Below are 19,841 nucleotides of genomic sequence, written 5' to 3'. Positions count from 1 at the left end.
CAACACACCTTATAAAACTCAACCCAACCTTCTGTCAACATTGTTCTGTAACTGCTCTGTTGATTGTTATGGAACATTTTAATACCTTACTGCATGCAGCCAGCCTGCCTTCCTCAAAGTGTTCAGCTGTGTTTCCTGGACTTGTCTCTCTGCTTGACACTGTCACCTCCTCATCAGCATAAGGTGTGGTCACATTTCACATAAGATCTGGCACAACCTGTGTATCTTAGAGCAAGATTAGACTCTTGTTTTTGGATTCTGATTACAGAAAAGCCCCACAGTTGGAGGGTGTTCACATTTTCCAGTATATAAAGCCCTCATGTAAGAATTCTTCTACCTCTTCAAAGTTCAGTATTTTCTGGATCCTTCCATTTGATATCCCATGATTTTCTGTATATGTAATTAGTGGATCAAGAAACAATGTAGACAATATTTCTGCAAAAAAATCTACAGATTCAGACTAAAGCAATCTGGTATAAACAACACCTAGCATTAGTCATTTCAGTCTCATTAGTTCCTTGTAGCTTTATGTAATGTACAGATGGAGCTGACGTACAAAATTTGGATTAGACTGGATTTCAAAGTCTTCAGATTTTGGAATACTGAATTCCAGTTTTTTCTTTAGCTCATGATGTTGATAGCCAACATTGAGAAATATAACTGTTCCAAGATTCAGTTTTAAAAGAAAAGGTCTTTGGTCCTTATGATTATTTATTATTGTTGTTTTAAGCCATATTTGCTTCGTTTATTGTTCTCAGTTTACTGAAACCACATTCTTACAGACCTCTGTAGGAAAATACCATTCATGAATAGTCATGGACAGATAGTAGTATAGTGAGGCTGTAAGGGGTAAAGGAAAGAAACCAGTCATGACCACAGTGAAGTTTCCGTACCCTATAAAGTTTCTTTCAGTGTAAATCTGGGGAGATATTGTAACCTAAATCCTATCTATGCACATGTAAGTACATTAGAAGTTCGAACGAAACCTCTAGTCGGTTAATGGACATTTACACAGGAGTTTCATTTCTGGTCACAAGCACTGCTTATTCTGCTGAGACACTAATTTAACCCCTTAAATTTTTTAAGGCACTGAAGAAAGAACAGCAGTTTTGGGTCTTTCTGGGGTCTATTTACTTTCAATTAAATTTTGTGACAGAGATACCTCAGAAAATATCATACTCAAATACATAAAATATACTCACAATATAAATCACACACACACACACACATTGAAACCAGTATTTCATTAGTTTTGTGAAAGAAAGTGTATTTCTATATATTTTTCTGCTTTCAGCATTATGTACAGTTTGCGGTTTTATATGGTGCTTAATTTGTTGCTCAGTTGCTGAGGTTATTTTTTCCAATTTTCAGTTTTGTTAGCTCTTTTACAGTACTCAGAAGGTAGTAGGCATGTAGTAAACATGTCTTGAAACAAACAACAGAAGAGATTTAGGAAAGCAGAGTAAGAATTTGTTAACTCTCTGAGTGGTCAGGAGGAAAAAGCAGCTGTGTATGTCAATCTATAAAGCCTTCTAAAATGCAGCTGGCATAATATTACACTGCATATTCTTCAGAAATATATGTGTTTTTACTGTAGGACACAGGTAGCTGGTAACAAATAGCAAAATCATTAGCCACAAATGGTCATATGTAGATTAGATGGCAAACTTCCTAAAACATTGCAAACTGCCAAAGGAACCTTAGGCAAAGCAATCATCTGGATTCCCAAATCTGGATGCCATCAAGACCTACCTCTAAATCTGAGTCATTTCATCTTGAATATTCTGTAAACCTCTTCAAAAACCTTTCAGACAATTCTTAATCCCTGATGAAATATGTGTTACTTTCATGTCTGATCTGCATTTCAGCAGGAACCATGTAGTCATCTTTATTTTCTTCTCTACCTTGAACCTTTCTTCCTCATTGTATTGAAGCTAGAAAAAAATAGATAGAAATTTTTTTTGTGCAATTTTGCTTTTTTTTCTTGAATTGCTTCTGTCTCTCCTCATATCCAAACTTATCCAACTGAGTATCATTGCTTTTATATATGCCTCTAAATAGTTTATGATTTATCTTCAAGTAAATTACAAAATTTGTATTACAATTTTTCAGAATTTCTTTAATTAATAAAACAAGGCAACATCTTAAAAATCTAAGACAATTATCATTATATTTCCTATTGAAAAATAATGTGGTTTGTATTCTCAAATTTCTCAGTCCTGTAGGATGTGGCTCCTGTTATTATCAATAGCTTTATGGTAGGCCTAAGCCAGAAAAAAAACCCCACCCAGTAATGCCTGTATTAGGCTTTCAGCTTTATTTTTATTTTAGGGTCTCTTTATACTAGCATATTCAGTCTCAGAAATAAAGTCTAGATGGAGGGTGAAGTATAGAACTTTTCCCTTGGAGAAAGTTTATCTGAGGGATGGAAGAAAAGGTGGATAAAGACCTTATGTCACACCTTTGATTCCATGACGAGGTGGCGTCCTGGTTGCATAGTCTGTTCAGCCACATTTTGACTTTGTTGAGCTTTGTTTATGCTAGTCATACAGTAGGAGCCAGAAGTATTTGTTAAATTAATATTATAACTTAATTTTTTGGATAAATAAAGAAAAATGCACAAACATATTTATTTTAAACTTTAAAAAATTGAACTCATGGTATGAGGTAAAATGGCATTGTTTATATGGAAAGGTTTTTCTAGCAATCAGCATATTTATAACCAGAAGAGTTTTCGGAAACTGTAAGATTCAGAACGTCTCAAACTATCTAGGAAGACACTAGGATGAAAATTCACTTGAACATTGGGGACTGAATTTATCAGTAGTTCCATGCAGACTTTTGTACCTGACCTACTTTCACTTTTCTCCCTTTACACCCTTTACACACTGACCCGGTAATCAGTGGCACAATTTGTCTTATTCTAAAGTAGGTCTGTGAAACAAGTGAGATGAATGATGTTCTAAAAGAAGTCTGTGTATAAGAAATCCTCAAGACTGATGTGGTCAGCTGCAGATACATATGTACTGCTGCCTACAGGTCTACTCAGGCTGTAAAGCTTTCTGTCAGTGGATCCCTCCTTCCTGCTTACCTCCATTAAGCTGTCCTGTGGCTTGTGCTAGGTGAAGACAAACAATAAAATTATTATTTTTTTCATGAGGAATGGCATCTCTCTCACTGGACTTTTTTATGGATGGACTAGATGAACATGTGCCATGAGTTAATGTAGGCAGATTTGGCTCTTCTATGATGGAAGAAGTGAAGACTTTAGTGATTTGTGGAAGGTCCTCTGGTCCTTCATGACATCAGTCTGCACCATGAAAGTATTCACAGTTGTTTTCAAACAGGTCAGACATGCAATATCTGTTTGCAGCATCATGACATTTTCTTGATGACTTCACACAGTAAAACAATTATTTTCAAATACTGAGATCTTTGTTTTGGTTCATTTAAATCTCCAGCATTTGTCTTGGTTTTCATAGGGCAGGTGGTAATAGGAGATGAGGAAGTTCATGAAAGATTTAGGATATGTGACAGTGAAGGTTGCCTGCAGAGTCTGTCTCATATTCATGCACTGTGACCAAATCATTTACTATCTGATCATATACTTCTTTTTTGATACTGTCCTGCCTTATTCAACTCATATGAAGAAAGGTGGTTTATTACTTGTTGCATCGTGTCATTCCCCATACATTGCAAACTGTTAAAACCTGCACTGAAGAGGTAATTACTAATTTCCTTCTTGTACTCTGATACAATGTGTTTCACTGTAGCATTTGACCATTCTTCATTTTCACAATGGACCTCAGAAGTAAAGGAGTGGTATTATCCTAATTTTAAAAATGGGGCATAAAAAAAACTAAGGACAGAAACATCTGAATGAGTTACTGCATGAGAACACATGGCCACAAAGGGATCCCACTCACAGGTTAAGACACTAAACTGTAAGTTTGCGACCCGAAAGCTCCCATAAGCGGACTGGGATGGAAATGTCCATTGGCACCTGGAATTTTAGCCCAGATGGGACCTTGTAGGCAGACATCAAGATCCCCCCGATTCATACAGGGCATAGCACCAATGAGGTGGGCAGGAGCCATTGTCGGTAACGCTGCGTTGTTCCATACGCTGGTAGCGCTGTGACCAAGTCCTGCACACCCAACGGCATTGGTGCCCTTTGTTTCATTTTTATTGGTGAGCACGGCACTATCACGCTCCACCGAATCGTTTCTGGTCCGACTTTCGCCTTTTCCAGAGACCATCACGTTTTCCAGGGGGACTGGATCGCTGGGGTCTCCAGACTTCGACGTTGCCATGTACACGTTAGGGCTGGCCAGAGACGTTCGATTGTCCAAGACGGTCTGAATTCCCGTGGCCCAAACGTTAAATGACGAGTTTGCGTCCGGGCCTACCCGAAAGCCTGACCGCTTGACTGCGCCAATACGGTGTGGGCAACCAGTTGCGAAAGCGAGGCACCACGTTATTTTTGGTTGGTCTTTGAAATCTGACCTTTCTACCAGACACTTGATCCGAAACAGGTATTGATCAGCCAGCGGGTTCATCGATCTACCCAGACTCTGGCTATGAGCAAGCACGCTGCGGAACGGCACGTTCTCAGACTGGTGGGTAAATTCAGAGTTGTTTTAGGCTTCAGAGGACCAGCCTGTAGGTGCTGCCAAGCAGCAGCAGCAGTTTCGTACCACTCCTCGAATTTATCTAAGAGATCAGACATGGCTGCTTTAAGTAAAGTCATTGCTCTTTATTACAAGCCTCCGGGCAGGCATCCATCTTTCCATTTTCAGTCAAAGGACAGCGTTCCTAACAGCGTTCCTCGTCGCGTAAGAAACAATTGTTGATGTTCCGGCTTAAACGGTCACGCTCCACGCACCAAAAGACCCCCACTGTACCCATATGGCTTTTACATTTAGACATGTACCCGTCAGGCCATGAGGGGTACTTCCCCTCTCTCCGCCGTCTCGCTGGAACTGACAAGACGTGGGCTCTTGCTGCCTTTTACAGCCTTGGGTTCTGACTCAGAGGGTGCGTGTCTCTTCCCGAGAAGGCTCGGGATTGGCTGCTTTCCTGGTTGAACTCTGGTTCGACCTCGACATAGTGTTCGTCAGCCCACTTGAAAAAGTCAAGTACCTCACGTCTTGTGATCTTCCCAAAATCACATGGACCAGTGCAATTTTGAACATTCTCTCCTGCAGTGCTTTTTCATGCTCCAGCGTGGTCAAGTTACCATCTGCCACAGAACACATGTCTGCGTTGGATGTGATAATGACTGGCGTTGGATCTATTGACACGGATCCCTTACATTTTTGACCCACCCTCACCTTAGAGCCACCCAGAAGAGCCTTGGCAGCTTCGACGATCTTGGATGTCATTTTACCCTCCTCCCACCAAATAATCATTTTATCCACGCAGTCACTGCAGGGAAAGTTCTCGTTGGTCCAGTTGACGCAGCCATGAAGCGGGACCACCAAAGAGCAAAGAGACAGCTTCAGCGATGTTGGTCTTTCCCTTCGTCACAGGTCCGTACAGCCACACGGTGTTTCTCTTGCTGAAGTCTCTTCTGCAGCAGCCGACAAAGATGCTTCCCACGTAGGGGGGGTCATAGTTGTTCCAAGTCAGTATCTTGTAGATCCTGTTTTGGGTGATGTCGCCGTAGTCTTCCTTTCCAATCAGGTAGTCGGGAGCCCTTTTGGCCAGGAGCATTTCTGCCACTGCGTTCTGTATAGCAGCCTTCGCCTGTCGGCTGCTCGAAGCATTGCTCTGAAAGCTTCGAAAGGAACGTTTGTCTTCCAAAAGCCATTCCTTCTCGGACGTGATGCCCTTCTCGATTAACCAGTCAACAAGGGCCATGTACTTTCTCGAGCCAGAAGTGTTAATCAGAGGAGGGCCGGACGCTGTAGTTTGCGGAGCTGAGAGCGGAGCCGGAGGACGTTCTTCTCTCCACTTCTCTACGAGTAACTGGCGCGTTCGCTCACTCAGACACGCCTTGCTATACTCCGGGAGATTCGTCCAGGCCCACTGCGCTTCCATTTTTTTCTTCAGTAGCAGGTAAGACGGGATGTACGACGGATGCACGGTCTTATTCTTCCCTCCCACCTTGGCTTTGGCAATTGCCATCCAGTCAGGAATGTTAGGTTCTATTCCGTCAAAAACCTCTTTTACAATCGTTTCTTTTAACTTATTAACATACCAACCGAGTACGATCGGTTTAATTTTACCCTCCTCCCACTACATAATGATTAGCTCAATAAAGAGTGTCTGAAAGAAATTCAGCTGGATTCACCAATTGTCAAGTGTGCAGGCTCCAAAATTATTCATGAATTGTTGCCCAAAGTAAAAATTAACTGCACTATTGAGCAGCTGATATTTTTCTGAAGTGGTACCCAGAATCCTGAAACGTATGAATGCAAAATGTTGTAACTTCTCTCTGTTCAAGTACAATTTTTGCTATGCCTGTCCAGTACCTTTTATTCTGCAACAGCCAAATACAGAAGGAAAACCTCACTATTTTTATACCCCTGATATCCTTTTAACTGAAGTTAACTTAAGTAAATGGAACCTGCTGTAGTGGCAGTAATGAAAGAGATAAAGGCTGTCAGGATATGTGGCATTTTGCCTTCTGTTAATTGAGGAATACATGGTGTGCTTTGCCAGACTGGAGGATATTTTTCTTGTTCGTGATTAGTACACGTACCTGCAGGATGGTACTGATTTTAGCCTATTGGCAAATGGTTACTGAAGATAGTGAGAAGCAGTACCTTACAGCTTTTTCAGGCTAATAGGCTGATGTTTAGAATGGCATATCTGCTTGCCCTTTAACATAAACAATGGCTCTTGGTTTTCATGACATATCTGTTGCTCAGTGTTATTTGGACAGTATATACGCACGGGGGAGGTAATGCTGAACACCTTGAATGCATGTAAGATGGAGTACATGTAATGCAAATGATAAAAATTTTCAGTGCTTCAACAAATCAACTTTATTTGATAGTTGCACCATAAGGAAAACCTGGCTTGCCTGCTTTAGAAAAAAAAAAAAAATATATATATATAAAATAATTGAAATAAGCTTTAAGGAACTGTGGTTCTTAAAATCTCTGATTTCATAGTATGGTTACTGTGCAGTATTGTTTTTACATTAAATAACATTGGTTACCCATACTTATTTTATGTCACACAGTAAACAAAATGGTGTTAGTCACTGGATACTTTTGACGAAGGCTCAGTATTCAATCATCAAAAATTCCTGTTAACTTATCACTTCATCCCATGGAATAGTTTCAGCAGTTTCACAGCTGAAAGTCCCAATGCCTTTGCACCTAGATCTCTGATTTCTATATAATCTCTATATATCGTATTTTAATCTTCATAGTGGTCAGGTAAAGAAGCTTAGAGTTGAATTATCCATAAAGCTAGGATAGGTTAAACCACAGAGCAGATGACCACTGGAGGAAAAGAAAGGCAAAAATTCTTGTTTGTTGTGCTTTCTTTTACTTTTTTTTTTTTTTTTTTCCCTATGGATACAAAATGAGAGAGAGCAAACAGCTACCTGGCATATATCATACTTGGCTTCCTACGGGTTCTTTCACTTCCTGGTAGGTCTGCACCTACTAGAAAAGCAAAGTGTACTGCAGATATGTGGAATGAATTATTCCAGCTCCAGTAGTTATATTTTGGTGACATTATCATGGACTAAAAATAAGATTTCATAGAGAAAAGTGTCAATTTGTCTTACTAATCGGTGATGTTGCCAATTCAGTGTGTCATCTGTATTTTCACTGATATTCACGGGAGTATATTAACAAAATGTTTGTCTAAGTAAATTTGATTAAAACTCAGCCTTAAGTGTTCAAAAGACACAAGTCAGGCTCCAACAGACTTTTTAAAGTGGTACCTCTAGGGTTCTTTTAGTTTGTCTACCAGCATTTGTAACATTACTGTTCACATTATTATGTTCCTTTCTAAAATAAATAGGTAATTAATAATGAAACTGAATGAGTTAGGGCTATAGGAAATATTATACCACAGGACATTTTGAGAAACTACCTATCCTTCAACACTGTCAGCGTCACCATCCAGACTGTAATAGGAAGTACACCAATATTCTATCACAGGTTTCCTCTAGGAGTGCCAATGATATTACCCAAACAATTAGGTCGCAATAATGTCACATTATCCTGAAATGAGTGCTGCTTCTCTTTTTTTGTCATCCTCTGTAACCAGTCTTACAGCTGCTCTTCAATACTTGGCTTTCCTCTTTGTGTACAATCCAATCTCTTTCTCCAGCAGGTGTCATTCAGACCTTCCCTGATAAAACAGGGAGGTGTCATGCATCTGGATCTCCAGATGTGTGTGCATGTGGGAGGGCAGGGATGAAGAATCTTGGAAAGGAGATAGATGATGAAGAGAGAAGTCATGTATCACAGAGTAAAGGAAAATTTCACAGCACAGCTTCTGTTACAGGTTGAAATCCCCAATTCATGATCCATCAATGGAAAAGATTTTGGTGAGATTGTCTGAGAAAACACATGAAGTGTTTAGAGAAAGAAGAAAAGGATCCCTGACACCCCTACCAGCACTCAAAAATCTCTCCTTATCCAAAAGGCTGAACTTCATCTCAGTGTAGGTGGTATCATGGAACACTTTGTGCCATTAGTGAAAAAGAAGGGATGAAACAGTATTGCACTTTGTAACCCCAAACCAGGAGGAAATGTTGGTTTAGACACACTCTATTAGGTCTCTTTGCATCTGTATCTCTCACATATTTAAAAAATCTGCAAGGGAGCAGGACATGAGAGCTAGAAACAATCTTATATGTGTGTGGGGTTTCACCTATGTATTAAACATTACCCAGATAAGGAATTATGTGGATGGAAATAGCGAGATAAAGTTCACTAGGATGTTAAAGAAATCAAATAATAAGGAATTTCCAGTATGGCCTGAAATTGGGATAATTTCCCTTTATCACATCATGAGCACTGATGCCATGTTCCACTAATAAAAGAGGACAAACACAAGTGACGCAGGCAGAATCACAGTTTTATTGATTGAACAGAAATGATTGATACCTTCTTGACAGGAAGACATTGCTGTTTAATTATCCCACCAAAACCCCCTCCTACTTATGATGTATCTGATTTTTTTCAGCTATTTTTACAAGACTGGTTCTGTGTTATGACCGATTCTGTCAATCAGTTTGAAATATTTTAGTCCCTGCATCTTTTTTTAGGCATAGCAAGCACCTTACCTTACTTAAATGTTTCATATCTGTCCTTTGACATGCTTCAGTAATGATTATCAGGTAAATTAAGTGAGGTATACAAGGCAGTTGTATGTAATATACTGCTATGAAACCAGTTACTAATAAAAGAATGACAATGATTTCCAGAGGTATATCCTACAGGTGTAATAGGTCTACATTCCACTGATATTAGGGTTTATCTCAAACCTCCTAAATCAATGGAAAGAATTTACTCCCACAGGCTTTGAATCTGGACCTGTAGGGAATACCAATAATTTTAGATGCTGTCTTTTGTTATTTAACACTCTGAAAGAACATGGATGAAAATAAGCAGTGCACCAGGACTGTTTTGCTGGTTGGAAGGGAATGATCACTGAATGCACATCTGACGTCTCGGGCCATATTCTGGAGGCAGAGCTTCACAATATCAGGGTGCCACAGTTGTTTAAATCAGGAGCCCTTTCGGTGAGATAGACTTTATTATTGTGATGATATACTGTGATATTACTGAACAACCATGGTCAGGAAGCAGTATATATCACTGCACTTGATCTTGTACAAACACAGAGCAAATAGAATTTCCTCCCCTGACAATGCTTAAAATGTTAGAAAATCAAGTGGGACAATTGGGCATAGGGGAAAAACAAGGAAATATAGTGAATGTATTGCCCACTTGATAATATCAGTCATATCCCTGGCCTGACTAAAGGAAAATTTTTCTGCATTATAGAATCATAGAATCATTTAGGTTGGAAAAGACCTTTAAGATCATCGAGTCCAGCTGTAAACCTAACACTGCCAAGTCCACCACTAAACCATGTCCCTTAAACCTAACACTGCCAAGTCCACCACTAAACCATGTCCCTAAGTGCCACATCTACATGTGTCTTTTAAATATCTCCAGAGATGGGGCCAAAGGACAATTTCTAGGAAAATATTAGAAATGAAATAGCTTTGCAGATGGTTTCAAAGAGTTTTTTAACACTATGAATGGCAACATCAGCAAAGCCTGAAAGTGATTTCTTGCAAATCTAAAAAGTTGGAGGCTAGCACCTCCTCTTACAAATTAGGCACAGTAAGTGAACCTAACTCTACTGAATACAGCAGTTTAAAAATGCTGGATTATTCACAGTAATTTTGAAGCTCAAAGAAGCAGTCATTAACATTTATGTTCTTACACTGCAGTTACGTCTATTTTTGATAAGTCTGCATTAAAAACTTAGTGGTTCTACATGCAGAGCTGATTAAATTCAAACTCATATGTTAATATCGCAGAAGATGGACACACAGCAATATAATGAAAAATAGGATTATTTCACACTATGAGCTAGCCATGAATAAAAAGCCCTTCCAAGTATAATATGAGCAGGCATGCTGTTAGGATGCCAGTTGGCTCTATCATATGGAGATATTGCTGTTTTTAGTGTCTGTTTCTCCACAGACTGACACAATAAACTGAGGCTCCAAAAAGCTAAGGGCTTCTTAACTGCTCATTGACACAAAATAGTGGTCTCCAAGTACTCTTTCAGATGTCATTACTCTCTATCATGTCAGTGATCCATGGATAATAAGAGCGCCTCATGTAAATCACTGGGGGGTGTTCTGCTAGCTTGTTAGGTTCTCATATAAATTTAATAACAGATTTATTTTATTTCCCTTTTGAGAAATTAAAATTGCTTGAAATGCTTTAGATATAGCCACAGAAGTGAAATGGTCTGCTGTGTTTCACAGTGATGCGTGCATCCCTACTGTTCTGTTCTCCAGCCCCTTTCCCTCGGATTCCCCTTTAGTTCAGAAGAAAGTATGTTTCACCCTTATTTTACCCTCCACTGGCATACTGCAGCTCAGCTCACAGGGTTCTTGTTCTTTCTACCAGTATCTTCAGTCCTTTCTTCATCTACTCCTGGCTGACCCTGACCAGCAGTTCTGGTCAAGGGGTCCAATGAGCAGGGCTAGAGTCCCCTGCGGGCAGGAGAGTTTTACTACCACTCTGCTGGCTACAAGCCCTGTGTGCAACAGCTGTCATGAGAGAGTCTTCCCACTTGCAGGACTTCTCACCAGAGCACCTTTCTTGACACTCAGAAATGACGTGGACACATTTTATTACACAGCATTTCACTGGTGCTCACGGCCTTTGAGATATCCTTCATCTGCCATAATATGTTATTTATTCCTCTAGTTTCACATGGAGGGTTGTGTTGGTGCAAGCTTTATAATTGTGTCCAATACAGAAAATCACTGTTATTTTTCTTCTACTTCTACTTTCCCAACTTCTACTAACGTTGGGAATTCTGAATGCCAATATAAAGATCAGGTAGAAATAGTTGGTGTATACCAGAAGGAACAGATGAAGTCCTTCAATTTGAGCAACTACCTGTACTGAACTTTTCTATTGCACGTATAGAAAGGTACCTGTTCCATTTGGTATCCACTCAATCCAGTTCATTACCATTGAAAGTTCTGTATCTCCTGTAAGGACTTTTTTTCAGGGTCATCAGCTGACTTTGAAACATTCGATTTTGGATCTGCTGCCTTGTTGGAGAAAACTTCCTCTATCACCCCCATAGCAATTAAAAGATGCACTTACCCCTGACAAATTGGATTTAATTAGTTAAAATCAGATGACTGCCAGCTGTTTTGCGAACACTGCAGAAATCTGGATGTTTCAAAAAAGTTTTAATGATTCTTTGTTCTGCAAATTGTTGAATGACAGTTTTATGGAAGTTATAAAAAATACATAGAGTTTCAATGTAAATGGACATTTGCGTTCCTGAACAATTCAGATGACTATTTTTAAAAAAAAGCAGTGACAATAAGAGTTTAAATTTTAAGAAATTGTATGATCAAGCACTTAATATTTTTCCTTTCAACTTAATTGAAAATAATTGACTTTGGAGGTCTCTAAGACAATTTAAACAAAATTGTTTTCAAATTTCATTTCTAAGGAAAAGATTTCTGTTTCACAGAACTATCATATATATTATACCCTTACTAAGAATAGTCATAATAATACAAACTATATCTCTTCATAGGCTAAAAGACTGTCGTGACCTGATGACTCAAATGGTGGGAACAATCAATGTACTCAGAGAGTTTGTGAAGTTTGATACTGCTACTAGAAAAATTATTTTCCTTTATGTTGGTTTGTGTGTGCATAACTAGATTCATCTGTTAAGAGCAATTCTTGATGTTGACACCATTCCACTGTATAAATTATTGTGACACTGTGACAACCTGCTTGATTCTCTGTGAATCTGGTTGGGTGTGTAGAATGAAATCCACCTCTGGATGGAAATGTTGACTGATGACTGGTGTCCAGTGTAAACCTGATGTTTATGATTGTCCAACAGGCACCCATCAGAGGTGAATGCAATCAGAAAGAATTCATTCTATACCAAACCATGTCTATAATTTTGTAACTTAGTGACTCTGAAGGTGTTTATGTCTTAGTGTGTTATAGCCTATATCAGTAGTTAAGCCTGTCTAAATTTTAGACAGCTGCTGTGAGATGAGATGCATCCCATCTTAAAAGACTTTTTTTTTTTTTTTTAATTTACTCTAAACCAAGATCTCTCAGGTGGTTTCTTAACTTTTAGATCTGGCTTCTTCAGCTCAAAATTAATGCTTTCTAAAACCACAGTGTGCTTCCTTGCATATCACAGGGGTTTTCCTTTTCTTTTTTTCTTCATTTTTTTTCTTTTGCTTCCTCAGAGCACCTGTAAATATCTGTTACTGGAGTTATCGGAGCTTATGAAGTTCAGGAGCTTGCTCCCAGATTTCATAGTCTGATTTTATTAAATCCAAAGACTCAGATATGCTTTCTACTCTTATTTTGCCCTTTCCCTTACATCAGGGAGATGGGAGCTGCAGTTTCCTAGGCAGATTCTTCAGGAACAATGTAACAGTAAAGAAACAGACACACATTTTTGTCCATAGTGAAATGTAATGCATCACCTGACTCTCATCTTTCTTAACTTCTGTTGAAGATAGTCACAGCCATACCTACTAATGTACTCATGGTTCCAGCTAAACACTTCAGTCAAATAATGATGGTACTCCATTCCTTTATCATGGCTTTTTAAACACAATCTGCGCACAGCGGGTTTTATTTGGTAGCATGTTTAGTGCCCTACCTAGTAGTTTTTTCTCTAAAAATAGCAAATTATAATTGATATTTTGAAAAATACATGGAAGCATTCATTCCATGTGAATTCATGTGAGTTTGGTAAAATGTGAGTGTAGGGGAAAAGAAAGTCAGAGGTCTTTACCAAATAACCCTACTTGCTCTTATGTTTATGCAACATTCATTCGCTGTGCATCATTCTAATGAGTAATCTCTCTGTATGCAGGTATGTAGTAGAGTAGTATTTTAAAAGCAAAACAGGCAAAGATAAAAATGACAGCACCTTGTTTTATTCCCCTCTTCTTGTGTTTCATCAGATCATGGTTTCTTTACATCTAGGATATTTCTCTGACTGGAGAGGAACTATGGAAATGCCAGATTAGGATCTGCCTCCATAGTTTCACAATGTGATCTCAGCAAAGTTGCCTCATAAATGTAAAAATACTCATGATTAGAAAATCCTTTTGTTCTACATGTTAGACACTTAGTTTATGGACAAAATTAAGAAGTTAATGAAAAAAATACTTTCCAGCTTGGTTCAGTCAAATGTAGTCAATTGTCTGACATTCTAAGCCTGTCAGAAAAAGGTGAGGAGGTTGTGTTTTAATGAAGGATTAAATTGATTTTTAAGTCCTTAGCTAGTTCAAGACTTCCCTATTATTCACCAAAACATAGTTGATCCTATAATGGAGGTGAATGAGCTTTTAAAAGCTAACAGAAATATCCTGGGCTGGCTGCACGCTATTTTTGTTGGAGCCTTATAAGGCAACTAGAACCAACAGTTTGTCAAAGATGTAATTGTATGATGAAGAGAGGGTGAGAGTTTGAATGCTGCTTTCCTTCCAGATTAAATGGTCACTAGTAAAACATTGGCTTTTTTCCCCTTTAATTTTAATAATGCCATTGCTTTAGTGGGCATCAATCCTTTTGAGACACTGACTCCAGACCAAACTGCTTGGGGATAATCCCAGCTGTCAGATGTAAATCACAACAATTATCATTACTCTGTGTTCAAATGGAGATCATGCTGAGGGTGTGCTAGTTCCAAGGGAGTTAGATCTGGATTGTTGCAGCAATGGTAACTGCCACAGATGCAAAATTTCTCATGCCTTATGTTTTCTCCTCCTTTTCTTAAACTAAAGCCTTGAATTCAAGTTTTCTCTTGAAAGCATAATAAGCAATAAACTCTAAATAGGGAAATTAATTTTCAGCTGTCATGAAATACAGAATCACAGTTCTTTCTACAGAAAAAAGGATTTATTGAGAAAAATAATTTGCATACAGATATACCCTGAGCTTGAGAGCTACAGAATCAGAGTCACAGAACTACTGAGGATGGAAGGCACCTCCAGAGAGCATCTAGTCCAACCCCCTGCTCAGAGCATGGTCAACCACAGCAGCCTTTTGGGTTTTGTTTGGTTTTCACAGTTTCTTATTTCTCCTCTACACTCAGGACCACTGACAATCTGAAATGTGCTGACTTACAGGCAGTCTGGGTAACTGAAAAACATTACTACAAGAATATCTCATCACAGCAAAAGTCCCCTGGTTTTGCCTTTTTCTGTCTGCACACATTGGAAACGTAGGAAAAGAGTAAAGTTTTTTTTTCTCTAAAGAGCAATGTCTTGCATATGTTGCAAGCATGTCAGCCGTAAATACCATTTGATACTATCAAGTTTTCTCTTTTGTTAGTATGTGAGGTGGTGTAGTGTTATCAGAGTGTCTATAAAAATTATTACTGATGTAGCTACAAAGAGGAAAGGTACACTATTAAGTTTTGCGTAGCTACATAGCTGTTCAGGAAAATAAACCAGACTTACCTGGAATACAAATAACTTATACAATGAAATATTTAACTGTATTACAGAATATCTATACAGAAAAAAATCCCTCAGACTCTGGAAAAGACAATTACTTGGTAAATCTCTTAAATCCAAAAAAGCATAAATGCCATAAACCACAACTCTTTCTAATCATATAATCCATTATCCTGCCAAAATCCCAAAACATAAAACAGATGAGAACTGAGAGCTGTCCCCTTGACAGGCTTATTAAGCATTGTAAAGCTCTGAAAACACTTTGCAGCCACGTGAGAGGCAGACACAGCCTTTCAGTTCCACACATGAACATTAATCTAACCCAATATATAATTATTGACTTCTGGTACCTTCAATTCTCACTCATTTTCATGCATGGATCAAAAACTTATATAGATGTTTGTGAGCATTTACTTCTGTCTACACACTGGGGGAGAGACAGTCATTACAGCAAGCTGAAGCAGCTCTTATCTGTCTACTGATGTAAGCATCCACAGCGTGACAGTGCCCGTGTTAATCAGACTTTATAAGAGATGGGCATGGGAGGAAGTACACATGCGTATGCTAAAATGTTTCCAAGCTTTTGTTTTACAGACAGGCAGAGGGAAGGTGCAGTTATCTGCATATGAATGTGCAGCCACACAGACAGAAGAAGTTGCCAAGAATGTGGTGTGAAAAGATACCCCCAGTCACACTTCAAATTTAGAAGAGAGGCTTTTTGGATTTGTCCAGGGAAATTCAACTTGCTTTCAGAACTAGAAACCACGACCGGTAAGAGGGCGAAGGGAGCAGCTGTCCAGAGTGTAACAGTAAGTGGCAGAAGGAGAGATGACAGCAAATCCCTGCCTGTTCGCTGGGTGAGGTCCATACTGCTGGCAGAACCCACCTAAAAAATTCCTGAACTGATCAAGTGCTCTTACATTTTGCCTAAGCTGCTTCAAAATGCTGACCATCAGCTCCCTGTTACTGGAGCAGGCCAGGGACTCTTTGGAAATATAGTAGTCTCTTTTCTGAAAGAATAACATAATGCTTATCAACAACCATATTTCAGCAGCGATGATGATACAGTCATTGATAACTCTTTGCTGACTGATGCCCAAACTTCACATAGAACATTTATTCTCAGAAAACCAAATCTTTAGCTGATGTGGATTACTGCAGCCATGTTGAAGTTGATAGAGCTAGAAAATCAGATCAGAGTGGGCCAATAGTTTGTGTTTCTTTAAATTAAAAAAGTCTTGCAATAAGACTCAAGGATTCCAGAAGTCTTATTTTCACCTGTTTCAATATTATACCTTGCCTTCTTGTTTTACGTTATGAAGATATTAGTAATCTCACAGACTACAGAATGGTGTATGGGCTGGAAAAATAGGATTGGAAAAGATATGCAAGTTTTTGTTTTCCATAGATATAAAATTCCATAGGTAAATAGAACTATTTTAGATATATAACCATTTTTTTGAAGTTTGTTACTCAGTTAATGGTATTATAAAAAATTAAGTTGGTTAGTAATATGTGCCATAAAAATCGGGTATTGTTAGTTGTTCATCTTTTCCTGTATCTAAAGACTCAAATGCAAAAAAGAGTGAAAAGTAGGATATTTTCTCTCTAGCCTGCTATAACTTCATTTCTAAATGGTTATTTAATTTTAATCTCTTAATTTTAAACAGTACTTTATATTGTGGGGTTTTGGTGTATGTGAACCCGACAACTGATCATTGTTTAAAAAAACCAAAAACTGTGGAAAAATGTTATGAAAATAAATAACATGATGTACAAAAGATATTTTTCTCCCTAATATTTTATCACATATTTTACAAAGCAAAACGTAACTTTTTATTATAAATGTCATTCTGCCAGCATACTGGTGCAAAATACAGTTGAAATGCTTAGGAAATCCAAGGCTTCAGTAAAGAGACATTTAATGCAGCTAGATACATTGACTTATGTTAAAAACTTTTTGTTTCCTGTGACAGCATGTCTAGAACATCTCCAAAAGTTTTACGGAAATTATTTTTTATTTCTTTATCGAAGGCTTATCACTGGAATGTGTCTGTCTTTGTAGTAGCATAATCTAAATCTTCTACTTCAGGAAAAACCTTGTTTTCTTGATTCAATCAGTTTAAAGCAGTATACTTAACTGATTGTTTTCCATCTTCTTTTAGAGCAATCATATTGGTCTGGCATTGAATTAGGTACTAATAGTATTTCTTATCATTAAAACTGTCACTTCAGAAACCAGGTTGATAACGATACTGGTCTTTGTCCCATGGGAATTATTAATGGAATGAGTTTGCTTGCAAGGATTCCCGCTCTGCAGCTATAAATTTGTCTCCAGTATGGAAAAGTGGTATCTTTAAAATGGAGGGAAAATACAGTTAAAAACCACAGACATGCTTGATATCCAAGTGAATCCTCCATGAGATAAGAGGTCCATCTCAGGAAGAAGTAACTGGGCTTTTCTTATTTTTAATTAGAGACATTTTATCAAACTAAGAAAACTTGATCTTACTTCTGATGTCAGAAGTGAACTTGTGAAGGACTTGTCCTGCTAGGAGACTGAAAATTCATAACTCACTGTCTAAGCATTGATGCAGAGGTTGAGACTGAAATTAAAACTGTTCCTGCAGACAGACTGACATTCAGGGCCAAGTTTATACCATCTCTTACAATTGATGGGAAAATTTAACCAGATGGGCTCAGCTGGACAAGTTGAAAAATTATTTCATATCCGGAGCTCAAATGATTAATAAATATTTGATTCTTTGCAATAAATCACAGGCTTATCAGGCAAAAATGAACAGCCATAGCTGTGATCTAACACTGCATCAATAAAGAATTTTATATATATATTGAAGAAAAAGTGAACACAAAAAGAGGTAAATGTTGGACATATCACTGAATCCTTGAAGTGACAGGATAGAGCCATCTCACTTGCCATACCCATGAGATGTATTTTAAAAATAATAATGTTACATATCCTGATTCTTTATGCAACATGATGCATGCCTTGTCCTAGTGTAGGATTTAGAAAGAGAATGGTGAAAATAATCCTGATTATTCAGTATAAAACATTCCCATAATCAGATTTTATCAGCTGCATGAAGTTCCATATTTATTTTTGTTACAGGAATTTCAACTTCATGAGATTACAGGAACTTTTAAGAAGAATTTGGAGGCACATGGAGGCATTAATTTGTTCTATTACTTATGGTAGCTGCTTTTGATTCATGATTTGCTATGACTGCCTCTGAATAAATGGGAAGTGATCATTTTAATATGTGAGGAACACAGGATTGAATTCAGAGCAGAGTCTAGTCCTGCTCTGCAAGCTCCTGTAAAGATTCCATTGATTTCATTAGGCTGAATAAAATAAATCTCCTTTAGATGTATACTATATTTGTAGACCTGAAGCCAACATTATCATAAAACTACTGCTTTCTCCTCTATACAAGTCCTTTATAAAATATATTTCTACTGTAACATCTGTAAAAAAAAATGCAGTCTTCTAGAACAAAGAACACCTTTATCAAAGGGAGGAGGAACACAGCTCTGACTTAGGGAAAGACAGCAACCTTCAGTTGCAACCTTCAGTAAAATGCCCATCTGAACAACATCATGCACAGTGAGTCAGAATTTCATTTTTGCTTCTTCGTCCTCGTTGCAGCAGACTAATAGACAAACCCCACTCATGCACCCCAGGTTTTCTGTGGCTGGTTAGTGATCTGCTTGTGTTGTGCCCTATTTTGTGCCACCCTTATATTTGGTGACATAAAGGACGTGCAGTAGACAACTCTACGCTTTGTCCACACCCTGAACCAGCCCTGAGCTGACTAATGCAAGGCCAAGCTGGAGACGCAGGGTGTCTACAGCTCAGCCCCGCGACCCCAGGGGAAACTTATGCACGCTCTGTAATAGGGAGCAACAGCCACAGTCTTACGCTGATCTCTCCTCTCCTCCTGCTGGATGACTCCTTTCGCTCTTTGGCAGTCTATTGATCATTTGCCAAATAACTCTCTCTGATTATAAATATAAAATATAATTTTTTGGGGGGGTAGATAGCGATTTAGGTGAACTGCAAAACCATGTTACAGCATAGTCAATGGAAAGAATGAAGACAACAAAAGAAAACTTCAGGCAAAGGTATCAGTTTATGGTGTCTATACATGCACATATGTATGCACTGTATCTCCAGAATAGCTTTAGTTTGTCCTGTCATCCTTGGTGTTCTGCCGAGAGCTGATTACTCCATTTGTTTGGTTTGTTGATTTTTTTTTTTTTTTAATTAAAAATGGTTACATCAGCTTTTGCCAGCCCAAATTAAGACTAGGAATTGTGCTGACGGGCTGCAGAAGACAGTAACACATCCTGAAATGCGAGCCTTGTGTTTGGAATTTGAGTTTCGGTTGCAGTAAACACTTGCAGATTCCTTGCCCCTTACATAACATGGTAAATCCTGTCATCTGTTTTCTGATAGTATCTTCTTGTAAGGCTGGAATGAGCAGTGCAAACATTCCTGAAATCTCTCCTGTTTGTCATACTGCTGGGCTCGCAAGCAAGCACAACTGCATACCTGAAAAAGGATACACCGCTTTGAATGTTTACAATATATCACTGCAGCAGTTAGAAATGGACTGCACAGCTGAGC

Source organism: Pelecanus crispus, chromosome 2, assembly GCF_030463565.1.
Source record: "Pelecanus crispus isolate bPelCri1 chromosome 2, bPelCri1.pri, whole genome shotgun sequence".
NCBI classification, from domain to species: domain Eukaryota; kingdom Metazoa; phylum Chordata; class Aves; order Pelecaniformes; family Pelecanidae; genus Pelecanus; species Pelecanus crispus.
This window is presented reverse-complemented; position numbering follows the sequence as displayed.